The 14,755-nt window shown below is 37.6% G+C and overlaps 1 protein-coding gene across 11 annotated transcripts in view; it reads left to right on the forward strand.

The window, feature by feature from the left end:
* The window catches only part of fam49bb (family with sequence similarity 49 member Bb), a 212,746-nt gene that overhangs the window by 99,924 nt on the left and 98,067 nt on the right, over positions 1–14,755 (forward strand). Inside the window, exon 1 of one of the 11 annotated variants that reach the window (XM_069920520.1) lies at positions 5,737–5,759. The exons of the other annotated variants lie outside the window; for them this stretch is intronic. The gene's annotated coding sequence lies outside the window, so the exon portion shown is untranslated. Of the gene's footprint in view, positions 1–5,736; positions 5,760–14,755 lie in introns of those variants that run through there. 11 annotated transcript variants of the gene reach the window in all.

Below are 14,755 nucleotides of genomic sequence, written 5' to 3' on the forward strand. Positions count from 1 at the left end.
CTGTTGGTTTCCTATTTCCTTGAACTGCATGTATTAGATTAATAAGTTTGCAGACATTGTCCACTGTTCATCTTTTCTTAATAAATCCAGTTTGATCTTGTTTTACTATTTTAGGTACACAATCGGCCAATCTGTTTGCTAATAATTTCACTGTTATCTTATAGTCTGAGTTAAGTAGAGATATTGGCCTACATGATGCTGGTGTTAATGGATCCTTCCCCGTCTTTGGTATTACTGTAATTATTACTGTCTAACATGAATCTGGCAATTTTGTGTTTCTATCTGGTTCATTTCTTCCAGGAGAGGAGGAATTAATAACTCTTTAAATGTTTTATAAAATTCATTTGGAAATCCAGTCTCTCCTGGTGATTTATTGTTAGGCAGCTTTTTTAATATATCCTGTACTTCCTCTATTTCAAATGGTTTTATTAGTTTGTTTTGTTCCTCTTCTTGCAATTTCCGCAGTTCAATTTTAGCTAAAAATTCCTCCATTTCATCATCTTTCCCCTTGTTCTCAGTTTGATACAATTGTTCATAAAATTCCTTAAAATTTTCATTCATCTCTGTTGGATTATCTGTAATTTGTTTGTCCTTTTTCCTTGATGCTAGAATCGCTCTTTTAGCTTGTTCTGTTTTAAGTTGCCAGGCTAATATTTTGTGTTTTTTCTCCCAGTTCGTAATATTTTTGATTTGTTTTCATTATGTTTTTCTCCTCCTTGTGCATTTGTCATGTTTTGTATTTAATTTTTTTGTCCGCCAATTCTCTCCTTTTCGTTATATCATCCCTTTTTACTAATTCCTTTTCTGTACTTACTATCTCCCTTTCCAACTGCTCTATTTCCCGATTGTAATCCTTTTCCATCTTAGTCACATAACTTATTATCTGCCCTCTAATGAAGGCTTTCATTGCGTCCCATAATATAAATTTGTCTTTCACTGATCCTGTGTTTATTTCAAAATATGTTGGCGTTCAATAAACTCCCTAAATTCCTGTCTTTTAAGTAGCATGGAGTCTAACCTCCATCTATATGTTCTTGGTGGGATGTCCTCCAATTCTATTGCTAATAATAGGGGTGAATGATCTGATAGTAGTCTAGCTTTATACTCAGTTTTCCTGACTCTCTTGAATATGGGCTGACAACAAAAACATATCAATCCTTGAGTAAGTTTTGTGCCTACTCAAATAATATGAAAATTCCTTCTCTCTTGGGTGTTGCCTCCTCCATATATCCATGTTTCATTTCCTGCATTGATTTAACCATTAATTTGGCTACTTTATTCTTTTAACTTATCTTTTGCAGATTTATCCAACATTGGGTCAAAATTAAGGTTAAAATCCCCTCCTATTAATATATTTCCTTGTGTGTCTGCAATCTTCAAAAAAATATCCTGCATAAACTTTTGATCCTCCTCGTTAGGCGCATATATATTGAGCAAATTCCAAAATTCTGAGTATATCTGACACTTTATCATTGCATACCTCCCTGACGGATCTATTATTTCCTCCTCTATTTTGATTGGTACATTTTTGTTAACTTGTATGGCTACACCTCTAGCTTTTGAATTATAGGATGCTCCCGTTACGTGTCCTAGCCAGTCTCTCTTTAATTTGTTATGTTCTGCTTCAGTTAGATGCATTTGCTGCACAAATGCTATATCTTTTTTCCTTCTTCAATAAATTTATTAACCTCTTCCTTTTAATTTGGTTATGTATTCCATTAATGTTTATAGTCATATAGTTCAACATGGCCATCTTATATCTTGCATACATCTCTTTTCCACCTCTACGCCATCTCCATCCCTGTTTTCCCCATTTTTATCTTTTAGTTTTCTCTTCTTACACTTAATGTATGACAACACATTTAAAACATATCCACTAATACCTTAACCACAAAAGTCCCACCCCCCCTCTCTGAGTTGCCCCATATCCCTTGCCGGGCAACCACAACTCCCCTTTTCATTTGGACTGTGATCTTGTTCGCAGTGTCAACTGATTTTGAGGTGACGGTTATTCCCCCTCCATCCAGCCCTCTCCAGAAAACACATTTTTTTTGACACATATAACAAAGCTCTCTCTTCCCCCCCCCTTACTCCCTTCTTTCCCTTCTCTTTTCCCCCTTTAGTTCTTTACATGTACATTGTTTTTGCAACTTTATATATACTTTATCACGATTCTTCATTCTTGTTACATCTCTTCATCTCTTCTCCTGTCCTGCAAACGTTCTGCGAATTCTTGCGCTTTCTCTGGTTCTGAGAACAGTCTGTTTTGCTCCCCGGGTATAAATATTTTAAGCACGGCTAGATGTTTTAATATGAATTTGTAACCTTTTGTCCATAAAATCGATTTCGCTGTATTAAACACCTTTCTCCTCTTTCAGAGTTCAAAACTTGTGTCTGGGCAAAAAAATATTTTTTGACCCTTGTATTCCAATGGTTTATTATCTTCTCTAACTTTATTCCTTGCTCGTTCCAGTATATTTTCTCTTGTTGTGTATCTCAAAAATTTTATTAAGATGGATCTTGGATTTTGATGTGTCTGTGTTTTCGGAGCTAATGCTCTGTGTGCCCTTTCTATTTCCATTTCTTCCTGCATTTCTGTTGTTCCCAGGACCTTCGGGATCCATCCTTTTATAAATTCCTTCATGACTGTGCCTTCTTCACTCTCCTTCAGGCCCACTATTTTTATGTTGTTTCGCCTACTATAATTTTTCAACATATCAATTTTCTGAGATAACAACTCTTGTGTCTCTTTAATTTTTTTGTCACTTCCAATTTTTCTCTTGTCATTTACTTCCATTTCTATAGCTGTTTCCTGCTCTTCCACATTCTCTACTCTTTTCCCTATTTCTGTCATTACCAGTTCTAACATTTGCATTTTATCTTCTGTTCTTTTCATTTTCCTTTTAATTGCGTTAAATTCTCATGATAACCATTCTTTTAGTGATCTAATTTGTTCTTCAAAAAAGACGTTATCTATATTCTGTTCATCAGTTTTACCTTTTATTTCTCTTTGTCCATCAGTTTACCTTCTATTTCTCTGTGAAGATCTTGGTCGTCTTCTTCCTCTTCTCTGTCTGTATCTGTGTTTGTGTCTTCTTCTCTTCTTTGTTTCTGTGTTTCTTCTGTTTTTCCTGATGAGCTGCTTGTATCTCTTTGTCGGTCCTTTTGTTGCTGGTCCTCCCCTCCTGGCTGTTCGTCTGTTGTGCTTCCTGACATTGATCTTCTTGTCGGTCTTCCTTCCGTCTATCTCCCTCATCTGTTTCATCGTTCCTTCTGCTGGCTTCCTTGTCCTCCAGCTCAACACCCTGGTGTCGGGCGTCCCTCAGCTGTTCGCTCTATGACAGCCCGCTCCTCGGCTGAGCCCCCCTCCCACCTGTGTCCTCTTTCTCCTTTGATTGTGCAGTTGTGCACTTTTGTTTGGCTCCGATAGCCATTTTTGTAGTGCACCGGCTGGTGGATCACAACTCTGCAGGGCAGGTACTGACCTCGAGGGTCGGGCGCTCCTCACCACCACAGCGTCCTGTTCCTTTGTACAGGTAAGGCCTTCTTCCATCTTCTCCGGTGAATTTTCTACTTTTTTTCCAGTTGCTTTTACTTTCTCCTTCTTGGGAGCCATCTTCTTTCTCTTCTCTGTATCTTTATCTTCTATTTCTTATATTTTATTTTTGTTATGCTTTGCCTTTTCCTAACTTTTTTTTCCTATTTTCCTGGAGAGGGCTGGTTTTCCCGACCGGCCACTACCCCATCACATGACTCCTCTTCAGGCATGTGAAGCTTGATGAATATAAGTTTCTTCTCAGCTTTGCCAAGGGTGGCACAATGAATGATAAACTCTCTTCACGAAACCACACCAGCAAATTTAGTTGGCTTTTTAGAAAGATTTACCAGCTTGAAAATAACTTTCTGTCAGTTGAACTGCTGCACTACTTCCCAAGTAGAATAGCCATTGCGTTATCATCCACTGAAACAGAAATAGCTTGTCCCTGTGCTGCTAATGTTCCGTTGCTTGATTTGGAAGACTGTTAAGGTCAGTGTGTAGTGATGTGTGAGAGATAGGAATGGGTTTTGTGAATGAGTATTTTATTTTAACTATTCATGTATCTTTGGCTTGGCTTCGCGGACGAAGATTTATGGAGGGGGTAAAAAGTCCACGTCAGCTGCAGGCTCGTTTGTGGCTGACAAGTCCGATGCGGGACAGGCAGACACGATTGCAGCGGTTGCAAGGGAAAATTGGTTGGTTGGGGTTGGGTGTTGGGTTTTTCCTCCTTTGCCTTTTGTCAGTGAGGTGGGCTCTGCGGTCTTCTTCAAAGGAGGTTGCTGCCCGCCAAACTGTGAGGCGCCAAGATGCACGGTTTGAGGCGATATCAGCCCACTGGCGGTGGTCAATGTGGCAGGCACCAAGAGATTTCTTTAGGCAGTCCTTGTACCTTTTCTTTGGTGCACCTCTGTCACGGTGGCCAGTGGAGAGCTCGCCATATAACACGATCTTGGGAAGGCGATGGTCCTCCATTCTGGAGACGTGACCCATCCAGCGCAGCTGGATCTTCAGCAGCGTGGACTCGATGCTGTCGACCTCTGCCATCTCGAGTACTTCGACGTTAGGGGTGTAAGCGCTCCAATGGATGTTGAGGATGGAGCGGAGACAATGCTGGTGGAAGCGTTCTAGGAGCCGTAGGTGGTGCCGGTAGAGGACCCATGACTCGGAGCCGAACAGGAGTGTGGGTATGACAACGGCTCTGTATACGCTTATCTTTGTGAGGTTTTTCAGTTGGTTGTTTTTCCAGACTCTTTTGTGTAGTCTTCCAAAAGCGCTATTTGCCTTGGCGAGTCTGTTGTCTATCTCATTGTCGATCCTTGCATCTGATGAAATGGTGCAGCTGAGATAGGTAAACTGGTTGACCGTTTTGAGAGAAATTACACTATGATGTAATTAGGAACTTTTTACATGCTGCATGGTCATGTGTGAAGGTGGGACCTTTCTGGCAGGATTACTGAATGAACCATTCAGTCCCAGAAATGATGATTCATTAGCATTGTTTATTGAAAGATTGCAAAAGATTGTTCTTTCACAAGAGATGCCCTATAGTGAGTGCTCAAAACATTTGGTTGTAGAAAGAAAATATGTAATCTTTAAGAAAACATACCATTGTTGAATTATAAAGTGAGCTGAATGTTACTTCAATAATTTTTGGTTGAATTAATTCTACATAATATTTTGAGAAAATTGGAATTGATGAGTTTTATTATGATTGTGGAATATTGAAAGCATTAAGAAGACATGGGCAGACATGAGGGCTCAATGGTTAAAATATTGTTTGCATGTTGTGTGCTGCTGGCAGATTGGATTTTTGGTAGACTTGAGTAGCATAAAATATCATGCATTTTTTTAGAGGGACACAAAAAACCTTTCACAACTGATGGTTATGCTTCTAAGATAAGTATACCATACTTTAGCAGTGGTGTTGTTATTAGAATATAAATCATTTACTATTTAAAATCAATTTCCATTCAAATATTGCAACAGGATTAGCAAAGAGAAATTGAAAAACTATCCGGAAGTATCACCCACATTCAGGCGTAGTGGTGCATGATGCGGCACTCTGAGAGGAAGTGTGGCATTCTTCTTTGTCAAGCACCCAAGCTTTGTTAATAAACCTATCCAAATAAGGCAATAGATAGGAACTGTAGAGAGTGACATCAATTGTCCTTCATTAAAGTTAAGCTAATGTTAGCATTTAACACTGATGGATACACCAATTGTAAGTACTGTATTTCAAAGTGTAATGCTCCTAAATAAGTCTAGTTTGAAGTATGTTTAGAAATTAAAAGTCCAGATGGAATTATCCTTTTAGAAGTTAATAACCAGACATTGTGAATTATAGTCTTCAGTGGTTGAGATGTATTCTTTCATTTTACTAAGATTAGCTTTTAATCAATACAGTACTTTTGTCCTACATTAGATGACATTTCATGTGAACAGTTACAGGTAGAAATTATAGATGTTAAAGTGAACAATATTTAACAAAAGATGCTTTTGTAAAAGAATTTTGCTTATGGCAGGACATTTGTCAAATGTATAGGTGTTTACCAACTCAATCATGTTTTTTTACAATTTTGTTATCCATGCAATATTTAGCTGTCTACAATATTTTTGTGCTGCAAACTCTAGTTGTATATTTTATAGTTGCATCAGTTGCATGTAGCTAGTCAATTGAAACCTTTAAAAGGTGTCTTTTAGACAATTTGTGTGAAGCAGCAGTAAATTTGATCTCATGAAGAAAAGGTTTTACTTACATTATATTGTGCAAGAAATAAATCTGTGCGTTGCAGATTTGGGAAATGGCCTTAACTTGCTATTGAAGCTTACTGACTTCGTTTTCCATGTCACAGCCCAAATGCCCATCTTTATTTTTTACAATTTGTATTTTTTGCTGCAAGTCATAAATGTTCTGGAGAAACTTAGCAGGTCATGCAGCATCTGTAGGAAGTTGAGTGTAAACAAAGTTTTGGGCCTGAGCCCTTTGTCGAGGTATGAGCAAAAAGCAGGCAGTCTTTTGAATAAAAAGGTGGGGGAAGAGAGGAAGGAGAAATGGGAGAAACACAAGAGGTCATAGACCATGGCAAACTCTCCAATATCAAAGTGTGTGTGAAAAAAATGTTAAACTTTCTCTTACAAAAAAGCAAACAAAACAACCCTCCCCCCCCCACCGCCCCCCTTCACAATATAGATCCACTCACACTGTCCGGGCTCTCATTTATGTTGACCATAAAAATTCTCTATGGGGAAGTCACTGTCCTTTATTGTCCTTTTTATTATTGTAGTTATAATTGGGCCCCTATATGATTCAAATATGGCTGCCAAATCTTGATAAATATGTCATATTTATTCTTTAAGTTGTATGTAATTTTTTCCATAGATATACAATTATTCATCTCAGCAGTCCATCATGCTATCTGTGGAGGGGAGTCAGATTTCCAAGTAATTGCAATACATTTCTTAGCCACAGCTAAGCCTATTTTAACAAATAAAATTTGGAATTTAGTTAGTTTATTGGTTATTTCAATGAAGTTGCCCAGAAGCTCTAGGTCATCTGTGAAGCCACCACTGTTATTCTTATTCTTCTTCTTTCTCTTTGGCTTGGCTTCGCGGACGAAGATTTATGGAGGGGGTAAATGTCCACGTCAGCTGCAGGCTCGTTTGTGGCTGACAAGTCCGATGCGGGACAGGCAGACACGGTTGCAGGGGAAAATTGGTTGGTTGGGGTTGGGTGTTGGGTTTTTCCTCCTTTGCCTTTTGTCAGTGAGGTGGGCTCTGCGGTCTTCTTCAAAGGAGGTTGCTGCCCGCCGAACTGTGAGGCGCCAAGATGCACGGTTTGAGGCGATATCAGCCCACTGGCGGTGGTCAATGTGGCAGGCACCAAGAGATTTCTTTAGGCAGTCCTTGTACCTTTTCTTTGGTGCACCTCTGTCACGGTGGCCAGTGGAGAGCTCGCCATATAACACGATCTTGGGAAGGCGATGGTCCTCCATTCTGGAGACGTGACCCACCCAGCGCAGCTGGATCTTCAGCAGCATATTTTCAGTAATCCTGCCAGAAAGGTCTCACCTTCACACATGACCATGTAGCATGTAAAAATTTCCTATTTCTGTCCCATACCTGAAACACATCTCCAATATTTAAGATTTGGATTTATGCAACACTTGTAGTGTGAGATATAATTGGTGTAGGAAATTATATTGCACTAATCAATATCTTGCATTTATAATTGATGTCATGCTATCCAAACACCAATCAGAGCAACATCTTTCCATTATTGCAACACCTAGATCCGACTCTCATCTCTCTCTCGATCTCTGCAAACCTGGTTTTGCACTTTCACTCTGGAGAGCATAGGACATCTTTGTTGTAAATTTAGGTGTATTCCCCAGCCAAATTGTTCATTCCATTTCACTAATTTCAAGTGGGACCAAAGCTGGCCGCCATCTTTCTCTTAGGAACGATCTTAGCTGGAGAAAACAAAAAAAAGTCCTATTAGCTACTCTGTATTTATTTCTTAATTGTTCAGAAGACATGAGATCCCTCCACATAACAATCATCGACATATCTTATTCTTTATCATACAATGAATTCAATATTTTGTTACCCAGGTTCATCGGCAGCAACACATTTTTACATAATGTTCTTAATGATATATCTATTTTTATTTCAACACACTCATTTATTTCTTGCAATATTCTAATGATATGTATTAATATAGGGTTATCCATCTTTTTTGTTATTAACTTAACATTCCTTAAAGTCCTTTGCTTTCTCCTCTTTTATTGAATTCAATCCCATTTGTATCCAAGAAGGACTGTCTTCTTCAAAGAAGAATGATAAAAATCTTGCTTAAGATGATAAATAGTGCTTCTTAAAATCCAGAAGTCTAAGTCCTCTCATTTTATAGTCCCATGTTAGCTTTTCCAATGAAATTCTTGGCACTTTTTTATTCAATAGGAATTGCCTTAAATGTAATTATTTAATAACAAAGAATTTTTTGATAGTGCAATAGGTAATGATTGAAAAAGATACTGTAATCTTAGCATCACATTCATTTTAATACAATTTATTCTTTCCACTCAAGTAATTGTCATTGGCAGGTCTTTCCATTTCCGTAAATCTTTCTCAAATTTTTCTAAAAGAGGAGTGTAATTAAATTTATATAAGTTTTATCAATTATTATTTGTCATTATTCTTAAATATTTGATTCCACCAGTCTTCCATTTACATCTACTACGTTTTTGATATCTTTCTTAATCAAAATTCTTCAATGGCATTATCTCACACTTGTCCATATTTATTTTCTAGCCTTATACTCTTCCATATTTTTATAATATTATTTGTAATTTTAAAGGATTCAGTCGGGTCAAACATATATAATAGAACATCATCAGCAAATAAGCTAATTTTATGTCTTCCTCTCCAACTTTGAAGTCCTGAAGGGATTATAGGGATCTTTCCCTATAATCTCTGCCAGTGGCTCAATAGCTCGGATAAAAAGTGCTGGGGACCGAGGACACTCCTGTTTATTTGATTTACTCAAGGAAAAAAAAACAGTAACATCTGATAATTAGTTATAATTTTGGCTTGTGGTTTATGATAAAGAGTTCTTATCCAATTTATAAATTTTGTACCTATACCAAATTCTTCCAATGTTTTAAATAAGAAAGACCATTCTAATCGATCAAATGCTATTTCTGCATCTAGGGAGACATTTATTCTTGGATTTAACTTTGATTTTGCCATATGTATTATATTGAATAATCTACCCAGACTATTTGAAGAATGACTTCCTTTGACAAATCCCACTTGGTCTGTATGTATTAATTTTGGTAGATATTGTCCCAATCTATTACTTAGTGCCTTTGTCAATATTTTATGATCAGCATTCCGTATTTGATGTAGGTCTCTTATGATAAAGTTTTAACGAGTCTCTTCTTTGGTAGCACTGTAATTATAGCAGTTAAGAAAAATTTTGGGAGGGTCTGGATCTCCACCCCCCAGTCCAATACATCCATCATAAGAGGCATCAATAAATCTTTAATTTGTCTATAGAACTTGGGAGGAAACCCATCCTTTCCAGAGATTTGTTAGCTTGTAAAGTACCTAAAGCTTTGTTAATTTCTTCTCTTGTGAAAGGTGCATCTAAATCAACTCATTCTCTATCTTCTAATTTTGGAAGTTCAACATTTGTTAAAAATTCATCCATTTTATTTTCACCTCCTAATAATTCTGATTTGTATAGTTTCATATATTGTCTAAAATATTATTTATTGCTTTTGATTGTGTTATAATATCGGCCTCTGTTTTTATTGGATTTATCATTCTAGATGACTCCTCTGCCTTTATCTGCCAAGATAAAACTTTATGTACCCATTCTCCTAATTCGTAATATTTTGGGTTTTTAATGTAGTTTTTTCCGTTCTATCCATTTGTAATGTGTTATATTTCAGTTTTTCTTCTCTAATAATCTATTCTTTTCCTGTAACCCTGTTTTCTGTTATTCTTTTTCCAATTTTGTTATGTCTTTCTCTAACCTATCCAACTCTGCAGCATATTCTCTCAAGACATTTTGTATAAGAAATAATTTGTCCTCTTAGATAAGCTTTAAGCTTATCCCATATTAAAAAAAAAAGCTATTATCAGTAGAAGGAAAATTAGTTTCACAAAATAATTCTATCTGTTTCTTAAACTCACAAAAGTCTTTCCTTTTCAACTGTGTGGCATTGAGACACCATCGATACGCACTTTCTTGTTTTTCCATTATTAGGATAGTTAAAGTTAATGGTGAATGATCTGATAAAAGTTTCACCAAATATTCCATTTTTATCACTCTACTTTTTAACTGGGCAGACATTTAAAAACAAATCATTCCTTGTGTGTGAATCCTAACCTTGAGTAGAGCAAATAGTCTCTACGGGGTTAAGCTGCCTCCATATATCACTCAAATTTAAATCCTTCATAAATGATGGTGTTGTTTTTGCAGCTTTTGAGCTTGTTTCTTTTCTAACTGATTTATCCAGTATTGGAACTAGGCAGAAGTTGAAATCTCTGGCCAGTATATTTTGTCTTCCTTCTGCTGTTTTTAAAAAAGATATCCTTCATAAAGGCTTCATCATCATAATTTGGAACATGGATATTCGTAAAAGTCCATGATTCTGCATAAATTTTACAATGTGCCATTACAAATCATCTAGCTTGGTCAGTCAATGTCTCTTCTATTATTATTGGTATATTTTTATTAATTAAAATAGCTACTCCTTTTGGTTTTGATCCAAATGAAGATGATGTTACTTGTCCCACCCAATCTCTTTTTAATTTAGCATGTTCCAATTTATTAAGATGTGTTTCTTGTAGAAAGTCTATATCTTCCTTTAATTTTTTTTAGGTGCTTCCTTTTCACCTTCTCATTTATCCCATTAACATTAAGACTAATAAATTTTAGTGTTTTATCCATATCGGTTTTTAAAGAAATATTTATCAATAAAACCTTTCCCATTGTTTAAATAATAGTGATATTTCCCCTTTAAAAAACACCTACAATGTCCCTGCCCTGACGGTGATGTAAACAGAAAGCCCGTGGAATCCTTGGAGGAAGAAGAATTCCTCCCGTTAGCGCCATCTTTCCTCTTTGGGTGTCATTCTCTCCTTTAGACCAGAGTTTCCGCCCTGCTCCTACTTTTCCCAAGTTTTCACTCTTTGTTGAGCTCTCCTGGAACGTTTCAATAAAATTTACTTTTCAGCAATCAATACGAGATGGTTTTTAAAAATGATGCAATTTTTACTTGGTCCCCTTGTAAGGATTCTTCAGTTTTCTTCCTTGGTAACCTTTTCATAAACCTCGCAGGAAGTCTTCCACCTCGCTCTTGGTCTTGAAAATTTGCCAATTACCTTCTGCTACTTGACCCTTGGAGTCGCGGGGAAAATAATCGAATCTTTCAAGTTTTTGGAACGCAATTGTCTCTTTACATTGTCATTCTCCTTCCTTTCATTCATTATTCAAAGTAGGACTAAAAGCATAAAAGAATAGCACTTTTTCATGGTCAATCTCAGGTAGGCCATTATTTTGCTTAGACTTATGCTGCTCCAAGAATTGTCTCCCGTTCCCAGTTAATCATGAGTCTTACCAGGACCGGTTTGGTCACTGATTGCTGGCTGTCCTAGGTCTAGGGGTCCAGTGACCCCTTTCCATATGTAATTTTTTTTAATACGTTTTGTGTATTGTACTACAACACCAGCATCTACAGACTTTTCTGTTGAAGTATATTTCTGGGACAGGCAAAGAAAAGGAAAGATCTTGGATCTAAGCTTCAGCACCACTTGGTCAGTACCTGCCCTCCCCCATCCACCACAACCTTTGTAACTGGATGCATGATTTCTTGTCCAGCAGATTGCAGTAAGTGAAGACAGGCCATAACATTCTCCTCCATAATAACACTTGGCTCTGGTGCTTCTCGAGAATGTGTCGAAGCATAGTTCAAGATTTTTATTTATAGTCAGAGTAAATAAATGGCAACATTTAACCCTGAGATTCTTTTTCCTGCAGGCCAGTCAGAATTTCTACTTATCAGTAACTGTAAACTCTACTCGAGAAGAAATATGTACATGACAGAAATATAGACAAAGAACTGTAAATAAACTGGAATTACATAAATATTTGGTAGTAAATAATGAGGAAAGTAAGGGTGCTTAAATGAGTCTCTGAGTGCGATAGTTGAGGGATAGCAACTATTTCTGAACCTGGGGGCTTGAGTTCGTGGCACCTGTACCACCTTCCCAATGGCAGCAAAAGAACAGAGCCTGCCTCTGGTGGTGTGGACCCTTGATAATTGCTGCCACCATGTAGATGTTCTTGATGGTGGGGAGAGTTTTGCCTGTGATGTACTGGGCTGCGTCTATTACGTTTTGCAGGGATTTCTGCTGAGAGGTATTGGTACTGTAATGGATCTGTGTTAATATGAATTTTTTGTTTTAAGTTAAAACTATATTTTATCTAGATATGGTTTAATAAATTAGTTTGGGTGGTTACAGGGGCACAAAGACAATGTATTAGCATTTTAAACACTCATGTTTCTTTGAGATAGAAGACAGAAGCCAGTTTGAGATGAAAATGGATGCTGATTTGAAGTTGGAGTCAAGAAGTTGAAAAGGATTGATGATGGCCTTGAGATACTGGGAACAATAGATGTAGTTCAGAAGCACCTGTATAAATGCAGGGCCATTTTAGTTCTGAGGAAAGCAGACTTCTCAGAGACATAAGTGGACTTAAATGTTTTTAGCATATTCGTGTCAAAAGACCTTATGAGCTTCAAAGACAGAAATGTGACATGAGAAATGGGCTGGAAATACATTATCAAATTCAGATATTTTTTAGATTAGTTCAGTTTGGGAGAGTACAGAAGTCAAAACCCTGTGACACACAGGAGGTTGGAACCTTGTGAAAGACAGGGTTGAATTATAGTAACCAGAATAGGTGCCTTTGTGTGTTACTCCTGGGAAAAGGGGAACACAGAATAAGTGGTTTTTGAAAAAAGGAAGACTACTTTGCTGTCTCTTTGGAAAAGAGGACAGAATCCTATTGGGTCCATTTTTGTATGGCCACTTCGTTTAATCCTTGTCTGGGTTTGTGAATTTTTTGTGGAAGAAAATAGCCATATTTGCTCTCTCTTTGATAAAAGGCCAGATTCTTCATGTGGAAAACAGATTCAAAAATCTTTAGTAAAAAGAAGACAGGAATTGTATTCTCCTTTTCACAGGAGGAACATTGGTGAATCAGGAGATGGTCACTTCTATTTAAAGAATATCTCACACACACACACAGACTGTAAGGTAAAACATCATGAGATGGGAATGTGTAAGGAGTTACCCTGTACAGGGCTGTAACAAGAAGGGGAGGTGTCCTTGTACTCCTGTTAGGTAAAACATCATGAGATGGGAATGTGCAGGGCTGTAACAAGATGTGAATGCATCCTTGTACTTACAAGATAAGAGAGACATTGATGGATTGAGAGGCAGGAAGCTAGCAGGGAAAGGATAGCAACAGTTTTAGTCATTGGACAAGTAATGATATGATGATGTTCTAAGCACATATCCAAGGGTATAAAAAATCACCATTTTGCTGATAACGGCAGAATGCATTCTCCGACTAACATGGTTAGTTGCAAGTGTTACAATCCGGTAATAAAGAACAAAGAACCCTGATTTCGACTCAGTCTGGTGTTTGTCTCACTCATTCATGAACAAAGCAGACCTAACACAGACACACACACACACACACACACACACACACACCACAGACACACACGCCATTTGTGCATAATGGGGTTAAGTAAGAAATGTTATGTTGTTGATAAAATTTATCATTGTCTGGTGAATTTTCCATTACTATTCTTTTGTTAGTGCTAACAAAGTCCCTTTAGTCCCAAACAAAAATTAAAAGGGTAACAGTAACAGTATCCCCATACCAGGCTTTGATATAGCTGGTCAGCACGCTTTCTAGTGTACTCCAGTAGAGGTACTGATGTACTTTTTTTTTCATGATGTCAATGGTATGATGTGTCCAGGAAAGATCCTCTGAGATAGTGACCTACAGGAATTTAAATTTGATCATGCTCTCCACCTCTGATTCCTCAATGAGTCTTTTTATGGTGCAACACTACCTTGAAGGCAGTTCAACGAAAAGAAAAAAAGTTGAATTTACCTTTTTATGGAGAAGGCCTATAAGGCTGATCCAGTGTTGCTCTCTTATTGAGCAGCATCCAGAGCTGAAGGAGGCGGGGTGAGTGGTGCAGTAGCACCGCCCATTGCCATGACGTCATCCATACACACTGAGAGAGAAAGCAGCCTATACCTGAAATTGTGACTGAAGAGCAGGTAAAAGCGCTGTTGGAGATCTTGGGGTTCAGGTAGATCTTCTGTAGAACGTAATTAGCTATATAACAGCATACAAAATTTTAAAAACCTGCTCCTGGGTCATGGACTGATGACATCATCGTGATGCCATCAGCTCACCCATTCGCAGCCGCTTTCAGTGGCACTGCCTTCATGGTGGAGAGTCGTTCTATCTCTGAGACTACCCCTAGGCGGATTGAAGTTCGCCTCCTGAATCCGCCCTTGGAGCTTTCAACAAGGTAAGTTAAACGATGTAAAGGCAGAGAATATCAGACTTTACATTTTTTTTTACTATGAAAAAGGCCTAACGATTACTGGGCCCTG

Source organism: Narcine bancroftii, chromosome 2 (genome assembly GCF_036971445.1).
Source record: "Narcine bancroftii isolate sNarBan1 chromosome 2, sNarBan1.hap1, whole genome shotgun sequence".
NCBI lineage: Eukaryota > Metazoa > Chordata > Chondrichthyes > Torpediniformes > Narcinidae > Narcine > Narcine bancroftii.